The sequence below is a fragment of the Hemiscyllium ocellatum genome, chromosome 5, assembly GCF_020745735.1.
Source record: "Hemiscyllium ocellatum isolate sHemOce1 chromosome 5, sHemOce1.pat.X.cur, whole genome shotgun sequence".
In the NCBI taxonomy this organism is placed as follows: domain Eukaryota; kingdom Metazoa; phylum Chordata; class Chondrichthyes; order Orectolobiformes; family Hemiscylliidae; genus Hemiscyllium; species Hemiscyllium ocellatum.
Genome location: NC_083405.1, coordinates 128,000,069 through 128,014,419, shown reverse-complemented (window position 1 = coordinate 128,014,419; position 14,351 = coordinate 128,000,069). Strand labels below are relative to the sequence as shown.

The 14,351-nt window shown below is 43.4% G+C and overlaps 1 protein-coding gene across 1 annotated transcript in view; it reads left to right on the top strand.

The window, feature by feature from the left end:
* The window catches only part of gjc2 (gap junction protein gamma 2), a 191,775-nt gene that overhangs the window by 19,597 nt on the left and 157,827 nt on the right, over positions 1-14,351 (top strand). The window contains exon 2 of the mRNA XM_060825172.1: positions 8,199-8,295. The gene's annotated coding sequence lies outside the window, so the exon portion shown is untranslated. The remainder of the gene's footprint in view (positions 1-8,198; positions 8,296-14,351) is intronic.

The following is a 14,351-nucleotide window of genomic DNA, read 5'->3' as shown; positions in this document are numbered from 1 at the left end:
ACTGGGCTTTTACTTCAGATCCCACCTCCATTCCCATCACTGTAACTGCTAATAGTCCAAGCAATATAGTTGTCAGGCAATAAACAGGTTATCCCCATGATAAGCAGATTTTCCAATGTTTTCCTTCTAGAGGCAGCATTGTTTCAGAAATAGTCCTGACATCTATCACACATTTTTCCCTATAAAGACTTCTCCCTATTGTCGAATGAAAGCACTGTTATCCAGGGCAACTTTTCTTTGTCCGTCCCTCACCTTGAGGAGGATGTTGGGAGTTGCCTCCTTCAACTGTTGCTGTCCATGAAGTGTATATCCGCAGTACTACTGGAAAGGAACTTTCAGGATTTTCACCTAACAGTGGAAACATGTTTATTGCTTTTCTAAGTCGGAATAATGCATGGCTTGGAGAAGAACATGTAGCTAGTGTTCCAATTATCTCCTCTTTCCTCAAAGACATAGGCAGTACCACCTTCAGCTTGCTTGCCAATTCTGAAAGATTTGCCTTACTCAATTTCTGTAATATACATTAAATGAATTTTTCCACCCCCAGGAAACTTGTAGCTACTGAAAGAGCCATTCTTACACAATGCACACAATATTTAAACCAATTGAATGCAACATCCCAAAAAAAACCAATAAAAGAATCAGTGAATCATTTATTGTCACATATATCTAAGGAAATGCAGCGAAAAGTTCTGTGTCACCACAATCTAGCACCATTTTGAGGTACAAAATATTTTAAAAAATGTGCTAAAAGAGTTCATCTTTTTTGGCTGGGGTCCCAAAAACTGCTCCAGGACTTCTGCTAGATCCCCGTTCCTGGCCTACTGCAGCCTGGAGTCTCACCTCCAGGCACCAACGGCAGTTGGTGACTTGCTGCCACCAAAAGAGTCAATGCTGCAGGTCTATCACAGCCAAGAGTCCCTGCTTTGCTATTGCTGAAGTCGACACACTGCCATCATTCCAGGAGTCCATGCATTGGGTCTGCATGCCAGGAGTCACCGCTGACGCTGCTCCAGCCAATTCAACTCCAGTGAAACATCCACAAAGGAAACATCCACCACTCACTATCTTTGAGTCTGATAATTCTAAACCCAACTTGGAATTAGAGATTTTGATTCCAGGCAAGTCCCTAGTTTGTTATGGACTAGTCCAAACCCCCTTCAAATACGTCAAGGAGATAGCCTAGACCTTAACCTTTATGTTATTTAAAGGCAAGTGTAAGGTGCGGTGTTCCAGATGTAATTTTATTGGTTATACTACATGGTTTTAAGCAATGATGTGGAGTTGCTGGACTTGGATTGGGGTAGACAAAGTCAGAAGTCACATGACAGCAGGTTGTAATCCAATAGGTTTATTTGAAATCACAAGCTTTTGGAGCGATTTTCCTTTGTGAAGGAAAGGCTTTAAGCAAAACATATTCTGTTGTTAAAGTACGCATAAAAGAAAGAAGAATTGTTCTAACTAACCAAAGTCTCTTAAAGCTGTAACATGCCATCCTGACAGTCTGCCTCCACTGACACACTCATTCACTTGGCAGAACTGGTTCTCATCCTCAATAATTTTTCCTTTGATTCCTGCCACTTCCTACAAATCAAAGGGGTGGCCATGGGTCCAAACTATGGCTGCCTCTTTGTAGGATTCGTGGAACAGTCCCTCTTCTACAATTACATCAGCACCATCCCTCGCTACTTTCTCTGCTATATTGATGACTACATCGGTGCTGCCTCGTGTTCCAGCAAGGAGCTCAAATTGTTCGTCAATTTCACCAACACTGTCCACCCTGCCCTCAAATTCACTGGACCATTTCTGACACCACCACCCCCCTTTCCTGGATCTCTCTATCTTCATCTCCGGAAACCGACTCACCACTGACAGCCATTTCAAACCCACTGACTCCCCTTAAGTGCACCACTTCTCACCCAACCTCTCGTGAAAATGCTATCTCATACTCTCAATTCCTCTGCCTCCACCACATCTGCTCCCAGGATGAGGTGTTCTACTTCAGGACATCCCAGATAACTTCCTACTTTAGGGACTGTAGTTTCCACTCAGTAATTAAAGGATACTCTCAACCGCATCCCCTCATTTCCCACACTTCTGTCCTCAAGCTCCTCCTTCCAACAACAATAAGGATAGAGTCCCCTTAGTTCTCATGGGCCACACCATCATTCTCCAAATCCAGTGCATTATCCTCTGCCATTTGCACTACCTACAATCCGACCCCACCACCAAAAAGATATTTCCTTCCCCACTCCTGTCTGCTTTCCTCTGGGACCGTTCATTCCACAACTCCTTTGTCAACACTACATTCCCCACTATTTTCTCCACCATACCAGTACCTTTCTCTGCAACTGTAAGAGGGCTACACCTCCCCTCTCATTTCCCTTCAAGGCCCTAAACAACACTTACAGATCTGGCAGACATTTACCTGCACTTCATCCAACTTGATGTATTTGTTGCTTCCAATATGGTCTCCTCTTTATCAGGGAGACCAAACACAGACTCAGAAACCAATTTGCTCTCTGCACGCATCAACCAACCCGATTTCCCAGTTGCCATCCATTTTAGGTCCCCTTTCCAATCCCTTGGCGACATGTCCATCCTTGGCTTCCCCCACTGTCAGAGTGAGACCAACACCTGATATTATGTCTAGACAGCCTACAGCCTGATGGCCTCAATATTGACTTCACCAGCTTCAAAATCCCTCCATCCCCATCCCCATCGTCATCCCATGTCCAGCCCTCCCTCTCTTCCTCACCTCTGTGACCTGACCTAACCTAATCTGACCCATCTTCCTAATCACCTATCTGCTCCACCCTTCCCACTGATCAGTCACAATAACATCTTACCTGCATCCACCTATCACCATCCCGCCACCCCCACCCCCAACTCCATCCCTCCTTCTGTTTACTTCTGGGCTCCCCCACCCCACCCCACCCTAGTCATGACAAAGGGTTTCAGGCCAAAACATTGACCTTCCTACTCCTTGAATGCTGTCTGACCTGCTCTGCTTTTCTAGCTTCGCATCTATTGACTCTAGCTTCCAGCATATACAGTCCATGATATCCTGACTCTTGTACTCAGTTCCCCAACCAACAATGGCAAGGATGCTATATGTGACCTTGACCACCCTATGACCTTGCATGGCCACTTTCAGGGAGGTATAGACTTGAATCCCAAGATCCTTCTGTACATCAATCCTGCTCAAGGTCCTGCCATTAACTGTATACTTTTCCTTAAAATACAAAATTATGAGGGGCATGGATAGGGTAAATAGGCAAAGTCCAGAATGAGAGGGTGAGAGGGGAAAGATATAAAATACACCTACGGGGCAAATTTTTCACACAGAAGGTGGTATGTGTATGGAATGAGCTGCCAGAGGGAGTGGTTTAGGCTGGTACAATTGCAACATTTTAAAAAGTGTTTGAATGGGTATATGAATAAGAAGGGTTTGGAGGGATATGGGCCAATTTCTGGCAGGTGGGACTAGATTGGGTTGGGATATCTGTTCGATCTCAATGACTCTATTTGTTCTCCCAAAGTACAACATCACACGCTTACCCAGAATAAACTATCTGCTATTTCTCTGTATATAATTGAAACTGATCCACATCTTGTTGTATCCTTTGATAACCTTCTAAACTATCCACTGCTTCACCGAGCTTTGCATCATCAGCAAACTAACTCCCCCATGTATGTTTTTATCCAAGTCATTTATATATGTCACAAGCAGAAGACCCATTATGGATCCCTGTAAACACCACTAGTCACAGACCTCCAGCCCTAAAAATAACCTTCCATCATACCCTCTACCTTCTATGGGCACGTCAATTCTGAATCCACACGACCAAGTCACTGTGGGTTCCATGCATTGAAATGTTCTGGATAAGCCCAACATGAGGGAGCTTGTCAAAAGCTTTGCTAAAATCCATGTCGATAACATCCATCCATTCTAAAACTGTCCTCATCAATGGCCTGTAAAGCTATATCATGATGTCCCAACTCCTATACTCAATACACTGACCAGTGAAGGCAAGTATACCAACCTCGCCTTCACTGCCCTGTCTACCTGCAATGCCATTTTCGAGCAATTGTGCACTACACCATAGTCTCTTTGTTCGGCAACACTCACAAGGGCTGTACCATTAAGTGTTTAAGTCCTGCTGTGATTTACCTTACCAAAATGCAACACTTCATATTTATCTAAATTAAACTTCATCTGCTATTCCTTGGCCCATATGATCAAGATTCCATTGTACTCTGAGACAGCCTTCATCACCATCCGTTATATGATTGATTTTGGTTTCATCTGCACTTACTAGCTATAACAATAACAGTAACGATATTCACATCCAAATTGTTTATATAAATGACAGAAAGCAGTGGACCCAGCACTGATCCTTGTGGTACACTACTGGTCACAGGCCTTCAATCCAAAAAACAAGCCTCTACAACCACCTTCTGTCTCCTACCTTCAAGCTAATTTTGTAATTCAGTTGGCTAGCTCTCCCTGGATTCCATGTGATCTAACCTTGCTAAGCAGTGTACATGCAGAACCTTGTCGAATATCTTTCTGAAGTTGTTCTGCCTTCATCAATCTTCTTTGTCACAGCTTCAAAAAAACACCTCAGTCAAGTTAGTGCGACACTATTTTCTATGCGCAAAGTCATGTTGACTATCTCTAGTCAGTCCTTGCCTTTTCAGATGCATGTAAATCCTGTCCCTCAGAATCCACTCCAAGAACTTACCCACTACTGATGTCAGGCTCACTGGTTTACAGCTCCCTGGCTTTTCCTTACCAGCTTTTTTAGTCACCCTCTGTCTTTCGGCATCTCAAATGTGGCTGTCAATATAGATATCTCAATAAATCATCCAGCAGTCTCTTCCTGAGCTTCCTACAAGTTTTTGGGATACACCTGGTAAAAAATGAGGTCTGCAGATGCTGGAGATCACAGCTGCAAATGTGTTGCTGGTCAAAGCACAGCAGGTTAGGCAGCATCTCAGGAATAGAGAATTCGACGTTTCGAGCATAAGCCCTTCATCAGGAATAAGAGAGAGAGAGAGCCAAGCCGGCTGAGATAAAAGGTAGGGAGGAGGGACTAGGGGGAGGGGCGATGGAGGTGGGATAGGTGGAAGGAGGTCAAGGTGAGGGTGATAGGCCGGAGTGGGGTGGGGGCGGAGAGGTCAGGAAGAGGATTGCAGGTTAGGAGGGCGGTGCTGAGTTGAGGGAACCGACTGAGACAAGGTGGGGGGAGGGGAAATGAGGAAGCTGGAGAAATCTGAATTCATACCTTGTGGTTGGAGGGTTCCCAGGCGGGCTGCAAATGTGTTGCTGGTCAAAGCACAGCAGGTTAGGCAGCATCTCAGGAATAGAGAATTCGACGTTTCGAGCATAAGCCCTTCATCAGGAATAAGAGAGAGAGAGCCAAGCCGGCTGAGATAAAAGGTAGGGAGGAGGGACTAGGAGTCCCTTCGTGACTCCCTTGTCAGACCACTCCCTTCGTGACTCCCTTGTCAGATCCACACCCCCCACCAACCCAACCTCCACCCCCGGCACCTTCCCCTGCAACCGCAGGAAATGTAAAACTTGCGCCCACACCTCCACACTCACTTCCCTCCAAGGCCCCAAGGGATCCTTCCATATCCGCCACAAGTTCACCTGTACCTCCACACACATCATCTATTGCATCCGCTGCACCCGATGTGGCCTCCTCTATATTGGTGAGACAGGCCGCTTACTTGCGGAACGCTTCAGAGAACACCTCTGGGCCGCCCGAACCAACCAACCCAATCACCCCGTGGCTCAACACTTTAACTCCCCCTCCCACTCCACCGAGGACATGCAGGTCCTTGGACTCCTCCACCGGCAGAACACAACTACACGACGGCTGGAGGAGGAGCGCCTCATCTTCCGCCTGGGAACCCTCCAACCACAAGGTATGAATTCAGATTTCTCCAGCTTCCTCATTTCCCCTCCCCCCACCTTGTCTCAGTCGGTTCCCTCAACTCAGCACCGCCCTCCTAACCTGCAATCCTCTTCCTGACCTCTCCGCCCCCACCCCACTCCGGCCTATCACCCTCACCTTGACCTCCTTCCACCTATCCCACCTCCATCGCCCCTCCCCCTAGTCCCTCCTCCCTACCTTTTATCTCAGCCGGCTTGGCTCTCTCTCTCTTATTCCTGATGAAGGGCTTATGCTCGAAACGTCGAATTCTCTATTCCTGAGATGCTGCCTAACCTGCTGTGCTTTGACCAGCAACACATTTGCAGCAGCGTTTGGGATACACCTGATCAGGTCCTGGGAATTTATCTACCTGTCTGCGTCTAGCACCTCCTTTTCTATAAAATGGGCTCTTTTCAAGACACCATTATTTATTTCCCCAAGTTTCCTTGCTTCCATGTTCTTCTCCACAGTAAATATTATCGCGAACTATCTGTTTATTATCTCAGCCATTTCCTGTAGTTCTGTACATAGACAGCCTTATTGATCTTTAAGGAGCTCTATTCTATCTCTAGTTACTCTTTTGTCCTTAATATATTTGTAGAATTTCTTTGGATTCTCCTTAAACCTATTTGCCAAAGCCATCTCATGTCCCATTTTTGCCCTCCTGAGTTCTTTCTTAAGTATACTCCTGTTACCCTTATACAGAGGAACCTCGATTATCCGAATGAGATGGGCGGGCACTATTTCATTCGGATAATGGATTGAATCGATTAACCAAATAATGGGGCTTGGAATTTTCTGGTAGAACTGCTCCCAGTTCAGGAGACAAGGCAGCAGCACACTGTGTGCGAGCCCTGCCCATCACCACCCACTCTTCTTCCCCAACCCCGTCTAATACTGCTTCCCTGCCTGCCCCCAAACCCGCTCAACAATGCCCCCCACCCACCCTCCCAATCTCATCCAACATCACCCCTCTGCACTCTCTTTCTCACCACCCCCCAAACTCGTCCAACATCATCCCCACCCCCAACGCCGTCCAACAACGCTCCCCCCATCTGCCTCCCATCCATCCCCGCCCCCTTTCCAGGCATCCAGACTGGACACCGACAGCAAGTCTGCTGCTGCCGCCGCCACCACCACTGCCTTTTGGGGAAGTGAGTCTCCAAATAATGCACAAATGTGCACGCACACACACACCAACTTTTGACTGCAACTTTTTGACAGGTTCCACCTTTGCCCTGTACAGGACAATGTTGGACAGATTATCTGGGATTGGGGGGTTTAGAGTACACACCTGTGTAAAACTCCAGGGTAAGTGTTGGGTGGAGAAGAGAGAGAGGGAGGACAGGAGGTCAGTGGAGACTCATTTGGAGACTGTACCTGGGCTCCCATCAGTTTAGGACTGTTCTCGCCAGCATTTCAGGAAGATGGAGTTCACTTTTAATCATTGCAAACAAAAGATGCGATCAATGTTGGAAACACGTTTTTGATGTAATGTTTCTTCCGGGTCTTCGGGATCTCCTTGGATAATCTGATATTCGGATAATTGAGGTTCCTTTATACACCGCTAGGGATTCACTTTATCCCAGCTGTCTATACCTGATGTCTGCCTCCTTTTTCTTGACCAGAGCCTCCATTTCTCTAGTAATTCAGTATTCCTTACACTGACTGGACTTGCCCTTCACATTAACAGGAACATAGTGCCTCCAAACTCTTGTTATCTCATTTTTGAATAGAGAATTGGCATGAATTTATAGCATAAGTTTGTTTTTGACAACCCTCCATCGGTGCACATCTTATTCTGTATGTAAAACTATATTTGTGTTATTGCAATTCTGTATTATCCTTTTATATATCATTTCTGTCACTGTTTCAAATCAAAAGTCTTCAATTTGTGGTTCATTTTATTGGATTTCATTGATTGTTAGTATTGATAGAAATAAAGCCAATTATTTCTATGTTTTCTTTAAAAATGTTTTGGTTTGTTCTATATTTGAATTTTAAAGCATCATGTGGTTCATGTCCAATTTTATGCTGTGTTCATGTGATGTTGGACAATGCCTTAAATGACTTTTTTTCAATGGAATTGGAACAAAGCCTCCAATTCAGGAGAATGTTCTGTGTTATAGATTCCTCAGTAGAACAATGTGACCATTGCGCAGATCCAGAATTCAAGTATATTCTATTGTACTTGGTGGTGAGTGGATGTCTTGGCAATGTCCAATAATACTGTATTGTTTCTATTTGTTTAAGGTCCAGTGCAAGCTAGAAAGTTCCATAGCCAGTGAAATGCTTTGAAAGACAAATCTGCAACTAATCAGCGTTATTTCATTTTTTAAACTGTGGGAAGGTAAGTTGTATTTTTAACTGATATTTTACACCTTATCTAGGTGCCACATAAATCATGCAGTAATATTTTCAGTAATCTTTAAACATATGAGTGGCTTGATAACTGTGATATTTGGCAGTGTTGCTTTTAAGAAAATATTCTGAGATCTTACATGCGTTGGTGTGTTTGAGAAGTAAGTAGGCTTGCATTATAATGCGGCAAATTGTTTCATTTCTCAATTTCCAAATGTCATTTTGATTTTTGTAAGCTCTTTATCTTCATGGAACAATACCATGCAAAATCTTTGTCAACAGTAAACTGTCAATTCTTGTTTTTGTTTATCTTTGCACATAGCTAATGGTGATACAAGCTATGTATAAGAATTAATACAGAAATTCATGCAATGGAAGAAGCTTCAGGATCATCTAGAAGAAGTCAGAATTGCCTAAATAAGGCTGGAGTTTAACAAACAAAAATTGTTTGTGAATTTGATTGCATGCTGTTAAAGCCAGTATTTATTCCTTGGCCCTAGACTGGAAAGCATAAGGAATGAGGCTAACAGTATGACACCTGAGACAAGCAGAAAGAGGTGGCAAGTTTTCCTTCCCTGAAGCATAATAGTTAAATAGTTGGGGCTTTTTTTTTCTTAGCAGGAGTTCAGATATAATCATCATTATCGGGTGCTAACATCACAAATTACCAGGTGCATTGAATTAATTTTCACAATATGCCATGGTAGGATTTAAACACAACTTTTGGTTTGCTGGTCCACTTTCATAACTGCTAGGTCACTGTACCCGTAAGTTTTAGAGCAAGTACAATGTACAGCCACATTGTAAATACTTTCTAGTTGGAATTTTTATTAAAATTGTTGCCGCCTCAGAATCTGGAGCTTACATCTTAACAGAGCTGTGGCTGTCTTTGTACACCATGGACTGCAGCAGTTTAAGAAGGCAGCTCACACCGCCTTTGCTTGGACAGCATTTCTCCTTTGAATGTAAAAATTCAAGAATTACATCCTAATGCTGGTGTACAAATCAATTCATAGTGTATCACAATTAGTGCTGTAGTGGCTGCATATATGTTGAGTGTGCTATTCACAGTCATGTCTGGGGATAATCAGATCTAGCTGTTCTGATCTTAGATATCTCCAGGACACTTGTTTTGAAGGAAGGTTTTAGTTACCCAAAACTGTGTGTAATTAGAGATCGAGTGGTCTTTGTCTTGGGGACACTTATCCTTTCCAAGCCATGAAGTCCAAAGCCAGAGAAACATGCCACATGATCCACACACACTCTTGCACTGAAATCCACCAGTCAGTAAAAAATTTATGAATTAGGCATTCTGCTGTTAGCAGTGTCAAGCTCCTAATGGAACAGCTCTTCCACCTTTGTAATGGAGCACAGTGTTTGGAATGTAGATACCCATGAACTGGCTCTAATTGAATTGAGAAATGGATTCAGAGAACACCTTCTGAACAATTAGGAGGGAGTTCCTTATCAAGAGTAGCAAATATTTTACAGCAAAGCCAATGCCTTCCTCTCAGACTTCCTCTCAACTCTTTCCCCTGTCAGAATAACACATGGTGTTTTTCTTCCAGTGATGCTTTCTCAGCAAGTTTTTTCTGGAACAGCTGAGTCCATATTCAGGCAATCAAATTTCATCGATCATGTCTGTGGTGCATGTGATATTGACTAGCTGCAAGTTCTCTGTCAATCCTAGGCAAATGACCCTGATGTTTTGGCTTAGTCAATCAATAAGTTGGCATCTTCCTTCTTTCCATTTGTTTTGCTTATTTGCCTGTAAAATGGATTCAGTCTACTTATTGAGCAAAGGCCGTGGACTTCAACAAGCGCTCATTGAAGCAGAAGGATTGTGAGGGTCAACACTTTACTCATCATCATCATCGTCGGCCTCCCTTGTAGACAAGGATGACTCTCTGCCACTCTCAGGCTTACAGATTACTGCAGGCTCTGTTACATTTGGGACAGATGCTAATTGCAGGAACGGATGGGTAGGGTGTTGGTGTTGGTGTGGCAGCGCGTTCGTTTTTCTGTTTTCTCTTGTCTTCTGCTTTATTCTGACGTCAAGTGTTGAGGTGCTCAATGCCTTCCCAGATGCTTCAACTCCACTTTGCATGGACTTGGGACAGTGATTCTCAGGTGTTTGCAGGAATGCTGCAATTCACCAATGAGGCCTTGAGGGTATTGTTACGACACGGGGTAAACCCCTCTGCTAATTTAAACTGTGATTCGGAGGAGTGTTGGACTAGGGTGGACAAAGCTAAAAATCACACAACATCAGGTGATAGTCCGACAAGTTTATTTGGACCTGATGAAGAAGCAGCTCTTTGAAAGGTAGTGCCTCCAAATAAACCTGTTGGGATATAACCTGGTGTTGTGTGAATTTTAACTTAATTTAAACCAGACACACAGAAAAGCTCACCTTGCGCCGTAATCTGTGAAGTTTCGAGCGGCAAAGAACTATCTCAAATATCACTATTTAAATTAACAATTTTATTCTTTAAGTCGAAAAGGGAATATTAGACAACAACTATTTGCAACTCCTTTCTCTTAAACCTATCTTTTACCTTCCATTCTACAATACTGGTCGGATTAAAAGCCCCGATTAAGATTTACAAAAAAAAACACATTTTAAAACCAGCCAGCTGTGTTACTTCTTCTCTGTAGATTTTCCTGGGTTGTTTTTCTTCGGTCTTCTGCTACATAAATTTCTTATGGACAGGTACCTTTCAGAAAGCTAATTTGTGAGTAGTTGGTTGATGCTTGACTGCTCTTTGCCTTTCTCTGCTGTCCTTCTCAACTGTTAAAAATACCTGAGTTTATATATGCCGAGACATCGGACCATCTCATTGGTTTGATGTCATCAAAACATTAAAATTCAAATTCGATTGATGTTTGGTTTCTTAGGGCATAATGTAAACTGATTGGCTGAATTTAAATTTATTGTGTACTATGGAAACACAGCTCCAGCTATTTGTTTCAAAACCAAATGTTACATTTTCTCAAATATTTCGGCACATGCTGTGCTTTCAGTTAGTCCTTGCCAGCTTTCATACTCTCTTAAAGGTACAGTACACACAACACCTTCATTACAATATAATTGAAGCACTTGCTGTGTCCATCTGAGCTCTCTGACCATTTTAAAGCTTGGAAGCTTGAGGACTCACAGGTCCGGGTACAATGGGGGATTCCCTCTGGTGTCTAGATTAGAGTGGTGCTGGAAAAGCACAGCAGTTAAGGCAGCATCCGAGGAGAAGTAAAATCGACGTTTTGGGCAAAAGCTCTTCATCCTTCAAGGCAGAGGAAATGACCTGGGATCACAGTGAGAGAGGGACTCCCTGAGATTCTTGTAGAGAGAGAGGAGGAAAACTTCTTCAAGGCAGGCATCCCCTCTGGTGTCAACCATTGTAAAAGTCGTCAGTAAGGACTTTCTCAACTGTCTCCTCCCTGTGGTTGAGGAACTCTTCCCAGAATCTCACTGTGACTTCCAGCCATGATTTTTACCACATGACAGCAGCAGGAGAAGTGCAGAGAAAAGAACCTACCCCGTACATGGCATCCTTCGAACTTTACAAAGGCTTTTGACATTGTCAAACAGGAAGCACTTTATTCATCGGAAACAGGCCAACTTGAGGTGGGTGCAAGCTGATTAATGGATACACTGGTCTCTCCTGCTGCCAGAGATATCTCAAAAACCATTTTCTATACTAATGAAATTGGATTTGTGACTCATAATTGCTATTTCTTGTGTTTTGTTAGTGTTCTACTATGAAACTGGACTGTTGTCTCCTGGGCATAAATCTTTGGAACCTTGGGTTGCCCAAATATCATGGTTCCTCTTTCAACCTTTCAGGTTAAATCAAAAGAAAGGCAAAGCACAATGCATTAAAGTAAGCCACATGGTCAGACTGAGGGAGATTTTGCAAGAACGAGACTGACAGAGTGAATAACTGCGAATTTGGGTCAAAGTGGGAATTCAACTAATAAATCTTTTGTAAGTTTAATTAAAGAATAAAAGTCAGAATCATACCTAGAACCAATTGATTTTAAGGACATGAAAATAGCCTGTTTAAACAAGCAGTTCTCAGTCAAACACATAGAATTCGTTGCCTGAATTAGGTGTTGATTGCTATAGCAGGAAGGTAAGAACAATAAATTACTCATCAGAGTTCTCCATATTAGAAGGGGTTGTTCAAAGCACGTGGTCAGAATAAGCCACATGGTCAAAGAGTGGGGAAGACTTTGCCAGAGTGACAAAGGTGAGGTGCCGGAGGACTGGAAAATTACTCATGTTGTCACCTATAGAAGAAGGATAGTAGGGATATTCTGGGTAACTACAAACCAGTGAGTCTGACGTCAGTGGTGGGAAAGTTGCTGGAGAAGGTACTGAGGGATAGGATCTATTTATATTTAGAAAAGAATGGGCTTATCAGTGATAGGCAACATGGTTTTGTGTGGGGGAGATTGGGCCTTACAGACTTAATAGAGTTCTTTGAAGAAGTGGCCAAGTTGTTAGATGAAGGAAGGGCTGTTGATGTCATATACACGGACATTTGATAAGGCGTTTGATAAGGTTCTTCGTGGTAAACTAATAGCGAAAGTGAAGTCACATGGTTTGCAGGGTGTTCTAACTAGGTGGATAAAGAACTCGTTGAACAATAGGAGAAAGCCATACATCTCTATGACTGTGACTCTATGGTATTCCACAGGGGTCAGTGTTGGGGCCACTGTTGTTTGTGATATACATAAATGATCTGGAAGAGGGCACTATTGGTATGATCAGCAAGTTTGCAGATAACATGAAGATTTGTGGAGTAGCAGAAAGCATAAGGGACTGTCAAAGAAGACAGGAGGATTTAGATAGACTGGAGAGTTGGTGGAGAAGTGGCAGATGGAATCCAATCCAGACAAATGTGAGGTGATGCATTTAGGCAAGGCAATTCTAGAGCGAATTATACAATGAATGAAAGATCCTTGGGAAAAGTTGATGGGCAGAGAGATCTGGGAGTGCAGGCCCATTGTACCCTGAAGGTTGCTGCAGAGGGGGATAGAGTGGTCAAGAAGGCATATAGTATGTTTGCTTTCATTGGACGGGGTATTGAGTACAAGAGCCGGCAAGTCATGTTAAAATTGTATAAGACATTGGTTTGGCCGCATTTAGAATACTATGTACAGTTCTGGTCACCACATTACCAAAAGCATGTGGATGCTTAGGAGAGGGTACAGAGAAGGTTTATGAGGATGTTGCCTGGTGTGGAAGGTGCTAACTATGAAGAGAGGTTAAGTGGGTTAGGATTATTTTCATTAGAAAAACTGAAATTGAGGGGGGACCTGATTGAGGTTTACAAAATCGTGAAGGATATAGATAGGGTGGATAGAGATAAGCTTTTTCCCCAGGGTGAAGGATTCAATAACAAGAGGTCATGCTTTCAAGGTGAGAGGTGAAAAATTTAAGGCGGATACACGCGGCAGGTACTTCACACAGATAGTGGTGGGTGTCTGGAATGCGTTGCAAGCAGCAGTGGTAGAGGCAGGCATGTTAGATTCATTTAAGATACATCTGGACAGATGCATGAGTAGGTGGGGAGCAGAGGGATACAGATGCTTGGGAATTGGGCGACAGATTTAGACAGTAGATTTGGATCAGCTCAGGCTTGGAAGGCCGAAGGGCCTGTTCATGGGCTGTAAATGTTCTTTGATCTTTTCTTTGTTCTTGGAGTTAAAGTGACTACCAGGGAATTTGGGTCAAAGTGAAGACTTGGAGCAGAGGGAGAAAGTGGTGCTTCAATTAAGGCTTACCATAAGAAAGTCTCTCGAACAAGAGGCAAGTTGGAGAGGAAATGTGGCATGGATGAAGCGGTCAACAGCAGCATGACATTATAAGTGCAGGTAAAGCATCTGATTGGTGAGTAGGTTTGGGTAGTGTTTTCAGTCTTCAAAGTGAATGTTGGGTAGTTAGTTTGTGTTCACATCTTGTTACCTTTTCATTGCAGCTCATATTTATTCTGACTGGCAAATAGTTTTTAGAGTTATGGGATGGAGGTTAAGAAAGGT